The following is a 16,189-nucleotide window of genomic DNA, read 5'->3' as shown; positions in this document are numbered from 1 at the left end:
AGGGTAATTAAACAGGTTTCAAATAATACTATACTGAGTTCGAAAGCTTGAGACATACAGTGCAAGAAACCTTGGTAGAACCAATAATAAGTAGAGTGAAATAGAAGATTTTAAATATATAAGTGAATTTACCCCGCAAAATTATGGCATTCGAGTTTTATGGGGTAACTGTGAAATGCTAATTTTGCTATACATAATATAAGATGCATTTTACTATTCAAAGGAGAGAAATGTGAACAACTAAAAAGCGTAACTTTTTCGACTGTTTTTTCCGTGTGAAAGTTAGATTTTTTTTGTTATAGACAATAAATAAATATAATACTTAACTCCCAATCAATTGAACATATTTATGAAGCTGGTGTTTTAATAATTACCCCTGTTTATATGTACCTTAGATGAGTATATTATTATAATAATATGAAAAAGTGAATTTGTTTGGCAAAGAATTCCATGCTTGGAAATGAAAAGTATTGCAATATCTAAGACGATAACTTATTTTTAAGCTTTGTTTTATACTAACCTATTACTTGAGGAACTGGCAGTCAATTCATTAATGGTAAAGCTTAATATATTGAGTTAAAAACATATTTGATAAATAAAAACTAGACGAAGGAAAGAAAAAAAACCTCTAAGAAAATAAACCAACCCTAATATTAATTTTCAATTCCATAAATCAATCCGCCCAAATTCTAACCCTAACAACCTTACACAAATCCATAAAATTTGTTTCACTTTATATGTGCTACACTTACACTACCAGTTATATTATAACTTCATTTATTTATATATCTGCACGAATTTTGATAATAAAATAGAGTTAACTAGGTATTAAGAAACATCACATTTTCAGTAAAGGTTGTATCTGGTGTGAACGAAAATCAGACCTATTCATAGATATGTAATAATACTACTTACATAGTACGCTAGATATCCTATGCCGTACAAAATGAGAGTTCTTTTTCGTGCCGATTCGAAGCGCCCCACCAGACCAGACCATACCAGAAATTGACACTTTGTGTCAAATGGTTGTCTGTTGAGAGATGTCTCATGGTGCATTTCGCATGCTGCATGTTGCACCATACAAATTCGAACTGTTTCAGCGGATTATAGGAAATTAAGCTTTTGGTTCATTGTATATCATGGACTTCCGCAAGTAACGCCTGCTTCTATACAACATTTAGATGTCTCATCACTAACATTTAGTTCCCAGCACACTCGTATGACGCTCTCGGCTGCTAACAGCGCCAAAATAGTGTTAATTAAGTTGCTTCAAAACAACGTCGTCAATCGCAGATCCAATGTACCATTTAAATAGTATTATTACATATCAGTGGACTCATTCCTAAATATACTGGTTGATTTTTCTTACGTCATTTCGTTTTTGCATATATTCTGTCAAATTCACTTCATTCGAATATCTAAATTTAATTCGAAATAAATTCATCGTCACCTTAGTTGCCAATCGCAATGACTAGATATTATAGCACAAAGTGCTTTGGGGAATGATTATATGTATATTATAATTAAATAAAATATGTATTTAAACACTTTTCTAGATAATTATAAAACGTATGTCAGTCACTTTTATATGATTACACTTTTTACTAAACGCCAAGAGGTAAATCAGTTATAAATATAGTAATTCTAAGTATTAGTTTTTAAGTTAACTAACGTGACATGTGCGTTGACGTAAATCTGTCCTTTAGTGTCACTGAAATGGACATACCTATACACTTTGGAAATAGTATGCCATGCAAAATGACAGTCATTTTTGTACCAATTCGAAGCGCCTCAACGAACGTACTTAAAATTGACACCTTTCACACGGTCTTTGTGTTGACAGCACACACGACAAATTTTTTTATCACGTTAGTTACTTTAAAAAGTCACACTAGGGTATCTATTCGTCATACGCACATGGTTTTACAGTTTTCGCTCACACCAAGCGAATTTGGCAAGTAAGTCAAACCAGCCATTTCCTTATGACAGATGTAAAGACTTAACACATTTATATATTTATAATATAAAACCTCAGCCAAGCACGATTAATAAATTACGCAAGGTATCAGATACGCATACGAACTAATCTACACACATCCTATTTCAAATAGAGTAACATTATTTTTAACTATCCTGGTCTCTCATTGAGACCTGTAAGTGTATATGAAAAACACTTTTTATAATTCTAATAAATATTCGAGTTTGTATGTAAATGCACGGTTATTTTGTTAATTTTAAAAAGTGTACTTCATATAATATTTTTTCAATAAATTTACTGTTGATATGATAATTATTTAGGATTGCAACGACCCCATTTAGAATTTGTTGTTCAAGCCCCTATAGACTGCAACGCGGAAATTACGGAATACCTACAAATATTAGATATCTAAAACTTAATGGTCTCGTTCTACAAGATCAATGTCAATTTGTTTAAAAAAACTGTTCAATTGTTCAGAAAGGGGAGGGGAGCCTAAATACTTTAGAATAATTAAACTAAATGCGGAATTCGTAACTCATTTCGCGTTTTCCTAATAAAGGCTTGTTAAATTAGCTAGAATATCAACGTCATAATATATTACTATAGCATTAATATATTAGGTTAATTGTTAATAGAAAGGCTGTAAGCCGTCTCATAACTGTTTGCTTTCGAGGGATATAAATGCTACATTTGCTTTCAAACCTGTTATTGTGGAAAATTGGCTGCATTTGGTCTAAAACTAACGAATACTGTCAAGGGGACGCAGTGAGTAAAAAACGTATAAAACTTTGTTGTCGTTTAAAAAAGTGTTAGCCTAGACTATAAAATTTTAACGTAGCATCAGCAGTGAAGTATTAAAGAGAATAAACGTTAACATCACAGTGAATTAGTCTTGGGTTTTTAGTTTTAAATGCAGCCAAGTTTCGACCTATTCTCGATTCTTTTTAAGGTCATTTTAGAGTGAAAACCTTCTCTGTACCTAGATAAAACAAATCCCTGTAATACTATACAGCAACATATAGCAACAACAGATAACTGAATGTGAATTATTTTAAATCATATCATGATCACAACTACAAAGATTCGGTGCTATATTTTCTTAAGTCAATATGCTATGTCTAGTTATCAAGAGTCTTGGACTTACAAGTACGCTGGAAGAAGTGTGACATACAAAATGGCAGTTCTTTTTGTGCCGATTCGAAGCGCCTTACCGAGCGTACCGGGAATTAAAATTGACACTGTTTCATATCGTATTCGTGTTGTCACTAGTTGACAGATGTCATAACTAACATTTAGTTCCGAGTACGCTCACTGCTGCTATAAGCGGAAAAATGGCGGCAAGTCACAAACAGGTCAGCAATTGCAAGTCCAGCGTACTTGTATTAGTAGAGGTCGGTGGAATCTTGACAGAACTTGCACTGCAAGCCAATAGGAAACTGCAGTTGAGTTGCAGTTTACTGCAGTTGTATCGTATCAACTGCATAATAACCGCACCCAAACTGCAATTTGCCTATTACAGTCAATTAGGTTTACAGTCAATCTGTGTATAGACCCTAAGTCATTATTTCACATTTTCTTAACCATCCAAATGTTTTGTATCATGATAATTATTTAATACAATAATTACATATTCCAAATAGTCCCGTTTTTTCCTTACACTTCTCTTTTCTTATCACTTTACTTACTTTAGGTACAATCAAATTATCACACTGGAAATGTAGACATTTGGAATATCTAATTTGATCAACCAGCTGAAAATCTTAATCTTTCAATATTGTGTAGAATCATAAACAAAATTCACTTTCACATACATAATAATTTCTGTTAAGCTGGTTTTATAAATAAGTGGAATCAAAAAATCTATAAAAGTGAATTGAATATAAATTTTCATTTTTAAATATCTGTGAAAGTGAATTTTGTTTTTGACTGTTGTAGCTGTTTGTAGTTTTCGCTCTAAAATGGATACAAAGTATGTATTTAAGTCCGTAATAATAAGTCATTTCCAAAATAAACATGTCGATGAAATTTTACTGTACAAATTGTATTTATGTATTGCATCTTGTCCCAAATTTATAGTAATTGCATAGAAATCGTGTTTTGCTGTTTGAATTTTAAATTAAAAAGTAAAGCTCATAAAAATAAGGCCCCGTGTACACACGGGCGCTTTTCTAACGCGCGTTAAAAAGAAATGGATAAACACAAGCCCAAATCTATCAAATTAAATGAAAATACTGTGAAATAAAATGAACCGGTGTAATCGCATCTTTTGGAAATAATATTCCTCTCATTCTATCGCGCGTTAAAAATAGTCTGTCTACGCAAGCCAATTTTTTTTTTTGCTAAATATGTATCAACAAAAAACTATTAGTTTTTTTGTATTTGTTTTTTTTTTTTTGTTAATTCTATTATGTTTTTGTTGTTTGTACGGATTCATGTGAAATCCAATAAAAGAGTTGATTCAGTTACAAAAATTTGCTAATTCACAACTATATTTTGAGATAAAATTATTATTACGGACGTAACATTGACATGTTTAAGGTTAAAAAAATGTATTTCATACATTTAATTGATTGGTCCGGTGGCCAAGTAGTGATATGGATGTCTGTTATGAACGAATCGATTGTCGTACCTCTGGTTTCTTTGGTAGAAGTCGTTCCGCTGGTTCACTTTCCTATAGTTCTGCGTTCTGCGTTGGTTCTTCTCTTTCTCTGTCTGTTTGTTTGATTGTTTTTGGTCCTGCTCTTGTTTTGTCTCGCTTTTCGCTGGTTGACCTTCGGTGGATGGTTTTTCCTAAGAAATAAGTTATGATGCGAATCAACATTTTAATATTTAATATTATGTAAGTTAGATGGATGATCTATGTAAGTTAGATGGACGATCTATGCAAATTAGATGTACTATCTATTTATTTATTTTTTATTTATACTTGCACACAACAACCCAAGTAAACATAGTAAAAACATACAAGGATCTTCATCTAATAGCCGTAGCATGCAAAGGCGGCCTTTTCGCTAAAGCGATCTCTTCCAGGCAAGCTTTGACGAAAGGAATCACGAAAGTACGGGTTGGTGCGGCAGCCGAAAATGGCCCTAGGTATATTATATCTATTTAAGTTAGACGGAAGATCTATGTACATACGTTAGTTAGATGGACGATCTGTGTAAGTAAGATGGATAATCTATGTAAGTTAGATAGACGATTTATGTAAGTTGTAAGTAGATGGATGATAATGATATGTAAGTTGGATGGATGCTCTATGATAATCATAGGGGTGATCTATGTAAGTTAGGTAGATGATCTGTGACGATTAATAAGTTACCTCCTTTTGCTCTTGCGGCTTTGGCTTGGCGTTGCTGGGTGTGCTAGTAGAACTGTCTGGCGCTTTCGGCGACGCCTGCGCCGTCAGCTGCGGTGAACTCTCGCCCTAAAACGTTTTGCCATACATTTACATGTTCACCCTCACAACCTGTTTACCACTCAACATTCGTTTTTAGTATTCCGTACCCGAAGAGTGCCATCGGGACTCTATAACTAAGTCTACTCTATCCGTCCGTCTGTCATCAGGCTGTATCTCGTGAACCGTAAGGCTTAATTTACACTGAAAGGGAATCTATTAGGGAATATATAGGGAATATTGACTTCTATCTCCACACCTTAAAGGACTAATTTCTAAAGAGAAAGAAAATTCCCGCAAAGTTGCCACTTGCCAGAATCCCCAGGCAAGTAATTTGTGTTTTACGTAGTGAAGATAGAAGTCAATATGCTACATAATATTTTCAAAATTCGCTTCCATTCTCTTTCCGTGTAAATTGAGCCTAATAGTTAGAGTTGAAATTTTCTCAGAATGTAGGTACATTTCTTTAGCCGCTATGACAAGTTAAAAAGAATGGCCGCCGTACTATACGTATCCGTAACTATACTGTTGAAACTTGGTAAGTAGATGTATTCTGTGAACCGTATTAAGATTATCACACAAAAATAGAAAAAAAACAATAAATTTTGGGGGTTCCCCATACTTAGAACTGAAACTCAAAATTTTTTTTTTCATCAAACCGTATGTGCACTTTCTATGGATAGGTCTTCAAAAATGATATTGAGGTTTCGAATATATTTTTTTTCTAAACTGAATAGTTTCCGCGAGAGACACTTCCAAAGTGAAATAATGGTGAAATGTGTGTGTGTGTGTGTGTGTGTGTCCCCTGTAACTTCTAAAATAAGAGAATGATAAAACTAAAAAAAATATATGATGTACATTGCCATGCAAACTTCCACCGAAAATTGGTTTGAACGAGATTTAGTAAGTAGTTTTTGATTTATCGTGCAAAATGTTTATAAAATACGATTGTAGTACAGAACCCTCAGTGCGCGAGTCTGATTCGCGCTTGGTCGGTTTTTTTATTCGAACACGGTTTCTGTAGTGTGGCTGGCCTTACATACATACATACATAACGTCCTCTAAGGTCCAATACTCACGTGCAAGTGTGAGTTGGAATGCGGAGCGAGCGCGACGGTGAGTGTGAGATCGCACCACATCGCACAGCGAGCCCGACGAGCGCACACGCATAATTGCTTCACCGCGTCCGCTAGCGCTAGTATGGCTGCAACGACAAAAATTACCAATTATGATAAATTAAAAGAAAATCAGAAACGCATTTTTCAGTGAAAGAAGTTTTTTAATATTTTTTTATATTAGTCACCAACAACTTTCATACATAAAAGACCATAAAACATTTAAATACACTAACAGTATGGTTGTCAATTATAGGTGAAAAAGAATACTAATAAACTAACATACACTAACTTAAGGTTATTTATATTAATACAAAAATTGAGCAACACAAAAGTACCTACAACATTTAACTATGTATTAACAGAAATTACACTACTACTAGGTATATAACAAAAACCAAGTTACTCATATAGTTTTAACCAGACTAGATTAGACTGGACAGTCCAGTCCAGTCTAATTCTATTCACTCCAGTCTAGTCAGTCAGCCAGTAAATACGAAGTCAAGTAAAATAGAAAGTTGCTATTCCGTGTGTGTCTTGGGGAAGTTAATGCCATGGTGACAATTAATTACGTGAAAGTATGTGTGGCTGACTAGACTGGGCAATCCAGTCCAGGCCAGTCCAACTAGATAGAATAGAAGGACCAACAAGGCAAGGTGAAGATATTGACGATGGTAGGTATACTCACGGTCGCTTCGCATGTACCGCGCGTGCGCAGTGTGCGGCGCCAGCTCTCGCCGACGCGCGTTCTGCACGCCCGCCACCGCGTTCCGCCACTCCAGCATCGCTTTCTCCACCTCGCCGTGAGGTGCTCTGAAATTGATGATATCAAATCCATACTCAATATCGGAATTTATTTATACACGCTGAAATTTTAATGGTTGTTTTCCCGAAGCGAAATGATTTTGTCGTGGTATTACAATCTATTTATAAATATAAAAAATTATTAGAGTCATAAATGTCAAATTTAGAATCGAGAAAAACAAAAATCGAATGAGACCTCGAACCAATAACGATACCGCGTGCGTGCAGGCTAGTTTATGCCGTATCACTACGCGCGAGAGCTTATTTTGCTCACTTTATTTTGCTAACTTCTTCACTTTATTGGCAGCGCAGTTCGAGTGGATGTACCTACCACTCACGTTACGTCTAGGGAGTTACTATTATTTCTCACACTTTCGAAGTGTCGATTTTTTTTTAAATATTTCAAAACAAAAACATTTTTATTTTTTAAGTTTAACTCAAAATTTCGATAGTACTACGGAGGGCAAATCATTCTGCCGCGGGAAGACAACCACTAAAATTTCACCGTGTATTATATTTCACGTCATGCCTTTGCTCATACAGTACCCGGCAGAAAATGTATTGATAGAGGTTTCGTAAAGCGTGGTCTCTGTCCTTGAGCCCGACGTAACGTCGCATTGGTATGAGTGACAAAAAAACCGCTCTACAAAGCCGAAGTTTCATTCTAAAGATCGTTGTTTATTTCGTGCCGGCTACTGTAGAAAGTTTTTCAACGCGCTAGGGAATGCAGTGGCTCGCTTTTGTGCTCTATTCAACAATCATTATTAATAGACTTACATTTCCGGTAAGTTTTTGACGTCGTCCCTCCAGGAGGCGGGGTCGAAGGTCGGGGGGGTCGGCGCTCGGGTCTTTCTCCGCAGGCACGTTGTCCTGGCCTCGCTTTAATACTGTAATCTTGCCGTCCTCCGGCCTATTTGGTTTTTTATTCTGAGCGACGCACACGCTCGCTCTCAGTGTTTCCATTTTACCCATTAATGTTAACACCTGGAACAATTGGGATGGTGACTATGTCAAAAAGAAATTATTTTTTATTTTTAACTTCTATACTAATATCATAAATGCGGGGTGATTGATTGTTTATTTATCCTTCCTTCCTTCAAGTCCTAGCCCCAACTAAGCAACCAATCGACTTGATTTTTGCCATAGAGAAAGGACGGAGAGTCACATAGGCTACTTTTTATCCTGGAAAATCAAAACCATCCCCACGGGCTTTTATAAACCTAAATCCACACGGTCGAAGTCGCGGGCATTTGCTAATTATTAAATACAGGGTCTTCCAAAGTTCGTAAAATCCACGTGCGTGGTTGGTGTCTCAAAATGGTAAACGCCCACTGAGATTTTTGCCTCTATCATTTGTATGGGATTACATAACAGAGAGAGCGCTATACTAACTTATTTCCGCGAATAGAGTATAGTTGCCTCCACTATTGTAGCGTGCGTTTAGGGAGCTATGGAATTTTTTTGATGTGTATCTACGCTCACCTTAGTATGCTCCCTTAGCATGTCCACAGTGAGACGATCAACCCTTGTGGGACAAGGGGGAAGCCTGGGCACAGGGATGGAGTTAGACGATGAGACCGCTCTCCCAGGGTAGGCGAGGGCGAGCCGGGCTTCAGTGCGTTTCCTCTCCCGCTCCAATTGCCTCCACTGTTCATAGCAAGCGTCTAGTCGAGCGTGGAGAATGCTTGATGACGTGGCTGCCCCTCTGAATATCCATACTTATATTAAAAATCTAGTAATGTAACTTATTAACGAAGAAAAAATATTTACATGCGCCAGTGTCTAGAACGAACAACAGATCAAACTACTTCATTGCTCGCGCTTCTCGCAATCTAAACTTAATCTAAAACGAATCCAGCATAGATTTATTTTACGGCAGTGTGGATAGTGTACGCCAAAGTTTAATAAATTTGTTTGCTAGCATAACGTAATTATATTTAGTTATAGTTTGCTTTTCACTGTGTTCTTTTAATTTTAATTTTGTATCTACCTGTGAGAACCTATTATTAGCTTCTAGTTATTTAATTTTTAAGATTATAATAGGTTAATTTAAGCTGTTGGTTTTCCAAATAAAATAATATAAAATTATACTACACAGTAGCAAGCATTGTTAAGGTGACGCAGTACGCTCGACCGAACCTATTTGCTTTTCACTTGACATTGTATGAGAAAGGTGAGAGGCACGATGATTTTCACCGAAATCAAGGGTTTAGGAAAAGTATTTTTGAGAAAAAACTACTGAATTTATGTTTGCAAAGTAAAGTTATTTCAACTAATGAATAAATAAACTATGTCTAATGATAATTTTTTTTAGAATTTTCATATCCCTAATCTTATTTATTTACGCCCAAAGTTGTCATAAATTTAGTGTAAAAAAGGAATCTTTTGAGGCTCTTAACTTTTAAATCAATATTTTTTTCAATGTTTTATATATCAATGAACCTAGATAAGGACGAGATAAATCGATATAATTCTTAGTTTTGTGCGTACAATATCGAATATTGTTGTATTTTCCCTCCTACGTTTGTATGAAGAAAGCAGTGAAGTGAGTCCCCTTAAGACACTACCACGCCCAGAGTGAAGTATAGGAAGTATTAGGCTGTTCCATCTTAGGCTGCATCATTACTTGCCAGCAGGTCTTGATTGCAGTCAAGCACTAGTCGAAAAATTTAAAAAAAAATTATGATAGTGAATAATATTGAGCACTAAAATCAAGTTCAAGTGGAATTATAGTCTGTAGTATGTGAAAATAAATGAGGTAAGATCAGATATAATACTATTCCTAGGATTTATTTACATCAATCAATCAGCCTGCTTGCGTCCACTGCTGGACATAGGTCTTCCCAAGAGCGCGCCACCACACACGATCCTCCGCCTTCCTCATCCACCCTCTTCCCGCTACCTTTTTTTACTTACCTTATATTTCTCATAGCGTAGAAGGGAGCTAACATGGGTAAATCCATCATTGGCGATGGCAGCACAGGTGGCGGAACGGGCGGGCTGGGACCTAGTAATGCACCTAAACCTGTAAATTTTCATTTATAAAAAAGAACTCGTAAATGTAATGCCAAAACAAGATTTTTAAACAGAGTAACTGTATTTCTTACCAAGATTATATGGAGTATTTTCATGCAAAAAAGATACATCCACATTTAACGGATTCGGCGGTGGTCGGTTTCTTATTAACACACTCATCTGCCTGGCCAACTCCTGCTGCCTTAGTAAATTTGCTGCAGCATTGTCCCTCCCTAAATTATCGAAATTCGTTCGTTCCACGTTACCATTACCTTGAAAACTCTCTCGGGGTAACATTTGATTTATATCTCGCCTTTGGAGAAATTCGTTCTGAGGGTGGAAGCCGTTCGGCTTAAAATTAATCGAGTTCGAGTTCACTGGATTCGAGAAATCGTAGTTCTGGTTCATGTTCCGATCGGTCATCGGGGACATCATGTCGTTAAGGTAAAAGCCGTTCTCGCCGTTGAAACCTTTCATAGGAGGTTGTTGCTGGAAGTTCCTGTTGTTGTACAAGAGTTTGTTCCTTTCTTCTTGCATTTTGTTGAAGTCTTCGGTCTGATAGCCGTTCACCTCCATTGGCATTTTAAAATCATTCTGATTCTGTAGCAAATCATCCCGTGCTCGATCGCATAAGTTTAACTGGTTCAAGTAAGCGAGCAGATCCGTCGAATCTTGACTCTGATCTTTTAAATAGCCATTCTCGAATTTGTTAGGAAACCTTTGTGCATTATAGTGAGCTGTATCATAACTCGAATTGAAATTCATGTCTAAATTGAGACTGTTCGGCCGATTGAAATTGTTGGCAAACATATTCGGCTCTGGGAGAGAGTTTCTTTGGTTGGGCTCGAAAAAATTGTAGAATTTCTCATCGTATTTATTGGGACTAGTGAACTGGGCGCCTCCGATCTCTTGAGCGGCGAGTCGGAGTAAGTTTAACTTCTCTGGAGTGACAGCCTCCGTCTCGCTGATCGGGTCCATGAGGAGCGTGTTAACATCATTTTCGGGATAATTGACATAACTGTTCGTGTTAAAGCCATGTTGGGGCTGGGAGTTGAAGTTGTAACCACCCAGTTGGTCATTGTAGTTGTATGTGAGGTTGAGATTTTGGTTGTAGTTATATGGAGATAGTGAGGACATGAATGAGTTCCCTGCATCATTGTTGGGGTAGTGGTTTAAGCTGGGCGGTATGCTGTTTATACCTTTTTCCGGTGGCGGTATAGTGCTGAAATAGAATGACTGTAATTACAAACTCTGGCCCTATATTAGATACGAGACGGTACAAAAATACCTTCGTTCATAAAACGTATTCTTTTCTCCGCCAGTAAATCATAGCTGAGAAATACTTTGAGACAAGGCTTTGAGTATTGTGAAACATCGGGAAAGTTTCTGTTTCGTTAATGATGTAACAGGCGGCCTGCAGAGTGGAGTGAAACCGGGGCGCAGCTTCTTAATTGATAGCGACTCAAAACAAGCTTTATCTTAGCTTTATCTATTTAGTTTAGAATAATTATTGCGCGCTTATGCACGCTCGCACCCTTTGGGTTTTCTTCATACAGTGTAAACCCTTTATTGCAAACTTCTATTTAACGAAAAACTATTTAAAACGTAGAAATTGTTAAGGTTCGTTTGGTTAACATTGTTATCCTTATATTGAAACATTGGCAACCACTCTCAATAGCGAAACAATACGTTATCATTTAGACCCCAATCAACATCAGTTTCACTGCCCTTAAACACCATACTGATATAGTCGTAAATATTTCGTACGTACAATGTAATTCTTAGAAATGTTTTCATTTGTTGGTTGTAATTGCCTAGCACGTATTTTCTTTCTGTACTTCCTACTATAGTTTTATTGCTAACCAGTTATTCATAGAAATATATTGCTTTATTTATTTTCCGTCTAACGAAAAATCTTTATAACGCACTAAAATAACCGGTGCCTTCAATTTCGCTATATAGAGTGTACACTGTATTTTGTTTTCATTAGGTAGGTACACCATTTTCAATTGCATGTCAGTACATAAGCCGAGTTTAAGTTGTTCATCAAAAGACTCCACTTTACTCTGTGGGTAGGCATGTGTCGTACAAGTTCAAGTACTAATTAAGAACACCTACTTAAGCGATCAAAAACAGTGATTTGATCAAATTACGACACTAGATAAGGTACCTAATAATTTTCTTACTTCGTCTTTTGGGATCTTAAATCTACCTGCGGCTATCGTAAACTTCCTTCCGCAATTTTAGCAAAAATATTTTAATATTCTTTTGTAATATTCCTAACAAAAGTTGTTTGTTATCAATTTTTTTTTAAAGTTACAATATATTTAGTTCTTTGTAGAGTTCTTTGTAATCAGTCATGTCTGTACTATACTGAGCATACATACATATACTGTATATGTATTTGAATCTGCAGTTATTGATTTATGTTGTTGACGGAAATGGGTTATTTTTACGCAAAAGTTCAAGGTAAAAATTACTGCGTATCTACCTACTCTGTTTTGAATTTCGCCGTGTTTGTGTCAAGCTTTTTATACAAAGGGGTTTTTGTTTCACAATTCCAGTGTGGAAATCGTTGAGAAGAAAAAATGCTCTGGAAAGTATTTTTTACGCAAACAATTCCTTTCGTTTAATTAAGATGACTAACCTCGAAATATTCAGTCTATCTGTGTAATCTGTTGATAAGTTACTTACTGCCGAAATTAATAAATAGGTAATAACCAAATTCATCTGAAATTTCCGCGCCAATTAAATAGTCGTTCTTGAAGTGAACCGCAAGACACGTCGCTATAGCATTGTTTAGGCGTCAGTGGGGCGCGCGACGCGTGGGACTGGGAAACACCAGCCCTCGTGCCGCGTTCGCTATCTGCATTAGTGTGAGTGCTACATTCATATACAGCACACGAGCACGTGGAACAGTACCTGCGCGAGCTCGCACTCGCATCGTAGGTCAGCCGCGATTATTTAACTGCCGGGAACTATAACTTATCGAAAGATTACGGATGTAAATGGATTATTATTATTCATTTCATCCGTTAATAACGTTGTAATTGCCAAAAAAGATTATACTTACCTTTTTGACAAAGCAAATCTGAGTACGTACCTAACATGTCGACGGAATACAGATAGATTGAATATAGAAACCAGACATACCAGACTTCTTTTTTACTGAATTACAGTGAATAAATATTAAGTCGCATATTGCTGCCGCCATAAGACAAACCAACTAGGCAATACTACCATTATAGCATTATCATACCATTTATTATTATTTATTGAGTAGGTAGTTAGCAATCATGACAGAATCAATTAACTGACACCAAGCTCTACTAACACAAGTACACTGAACGCTCGAACTGTTATTTTTTATGGCACAACTTATTTAGCGTACTTGTATATATCCATGTCTGTGACCGACGCAGACACAACTGCTACACTCTTATAGATAAAAAGTCATACATACTTGCTTGTTTCTGTGGGTCCGGTATCATCGAGGATTTTTGTGATGATCTCACGGACCATAGAGTTCTGTTCTGACTGTAACAAAAAACAAGAATAGGTTTTAATAAAAATTTAATAATCATAGACTCCAACTAAATAGAGGAATGTGGGACCTAGCTGCAAAAAGATTTGTTATTAAAATAGTTCTTTTTTCTTCACTCTGGGCTGGTTTCCGCACTTAAACGTTTCCGTCTGTGTGCGTGTATTATATAAAATAGTATATTTTGATGTATAAATTATGTCCTTCACCACAGTAGTGTTTGAAAAACTAACAGCTCTCAACTGGCCTCTTGTCAAACAATTTATGTGATGCTGCTGGCAACTTTATCTGTGCAGTTAAAGGGTTTTAAAAATCCTGTGTGAGCACTTTGATTTTCTGGAATTAAAAGTAACCTATGTATGCCCCAAGATGTAAGCAAATTGCAAGTATTGTCAAAAGGATAAGTGCTGAGCAGTGAAAAGTAATACACACTTTTGCATTTATATTATTGGTATGGATAATGCTACAATGGGTAGATAGGTTGGAACGTTAGCTAACTATGCAGTTATTGTACATAACGTGTGACACAATGCAAAAGTGTCTCTGTCTATTACCTTTCACTGCCCATACACTTAACTTTTTGACAATACTTGCAAAAAATTGCTTACATCCTGGAACCCATACTTTTAATTTATACTTTACTTTTAATTCCAAAAAATCAAAGCGTTCACACAGGATTTTTTAAATCCTTTAACTGCACAGACAAAGTTGCCGGCAGCATCACATAAATAGTTTATAAGAGGTCAGTTGACAACTGTTAGTTTTCAAACACTACTATGGTGAAGGACACAAAGTATTTGGATGTACACTATGTCGATATAGTACACTATGTCGATGGAAGGACATAATTTATACATCAAAACATACTATTTTTTTTAACAATGATAAATATGAAAACATTTTCTTACACATTGTCAGAGCAATTTCGGAAGAATCTTGTTCACTACCATAATAATTATGGATCCTTATTTTAAGCAAATTAAATACAATTTTGACATAATGTAACAGGTCATGATTTCAACTTATTTTAAAATAATAATATAATATAATATTGGCAAAATTAGTAGATAATATAGTAGATAATAGGCATAGTACAACTTTTTTCAAACAGCAGTGACTGGTGAGCAGTTAATTACTGACTAAGTAAGTATATCTTGATATTATGACCTGTACCTGTATCAGCAAAATCTTACTTACTGTAAACAGGAAGGAATGCATAGCTACATTGTAGAAATTTAGTGTTATTGTGTAATTACACTAAGTGATGCAATGTATGTTTAATTTATAACTGTTGTTATTATTGACTTTGCAATGAAGGACGTCGCAATGTACAAAAATTGCTAGAGAAAGTACAATCTAACGCGTAGTTAGGCGATTAGCTTTATATGTAACACCAGGAGGCAGGAGCAATTCTTACGGGCATCTTATCGTGGAGTTCTTGATCACAATCGGAGCGCCCACGGTTGTCAGTAACACCTTTTATAACGTCCTCAACGTACAAACTACACAATTCTAAAAATATTGTGTGCAGTGTACGTATGTCATCGTTCACCTCGAAAAAATAAATAGATGTTTTTGTGGCAGCGTACGGCTATCGGCACTGCCCTAGCAGGTGTTTGGCATGGCCAGATTGCATTTTCAATCACCACACACGTTTGTGGCGAATATTTATGAGGTTTTCACGGAATACAGGTCAAATTGACAGTTCCAGTTGGACATTTACAACACCCATGGGAAAAGGCACTTTTCACAGTCTGATGTACTTACTTGATCAGCTTCATTTTCGATGGATTTAAACGCGTTACTATTGTGACACAAATCACTGAAGGCCATTTAAACTTAAAAAATATATTTTTTAACCACAGGACGTACTAACTCCTAACGCTAAGCCATTTTTTCTATGACCTACATGTGTATAAATTGTGGCTATAACTTGCAACAGTGTTGCTGCCATGTAAAACCTACAAACTAAGGAAAAATAAAATGCAGATTGCTAGGTGTGTAAATATTGGATTTAAAATTATCATTTCTTGTTTTAACTTACATCACACATATTTTTTGGATATTGCGGTTTAAGGTTTACAAAATATACCTATTGTCCGAAAATATTTCACAGTTTCCCGCGCTTTCAGTCTTCTTTTTTAAATAAGTTGAAAGTTCATAAAAGTTAGTCTAACTATAATATGGTTAGTGTATAAATATAAGTGACGTAAAAGTATAATATAATTTAGCTAGCTTGCTCACGACTTCATCCGCGTGGACTACATCTACCCCCTATTTTACTCCCATAAGGGTTAAATTTTCAAAAATCCCTTTTTAGCGTATGCCTACGTCCTAATCAT

General features: G+C 35.9%; 1 pseudogene; it reads right to left on the bottom strand.

The window, feature by feature from the left end:
• Nucleotides 1-536: 536 nt before the first annotated feature.
• LOC117984053 (uncharacterized) lies at nucleotides 537-15,795 on the bottom strand (annotated as a pseudogene).
• Nucleotides 15,796-16,189: the final 394 nt, after the last annotated feature.

Source organism: Maniola hyperantus, chromosome 7 (genome assembly GCF_902806685.2).
Source record: "Maniola hyperantus chromosome 7, iAphHyp1.2, whole genome shotgun sequence".
Lineage (NCBI taxonomy): Eukaryota > Metazoa > Arthropoda > Insecta > Lepidoptera > Nymphalidae > Maniola > Maniola hyperantus.
This window is presented reverse-complemented; position numbering and strand designations above follow the sequence as displayed.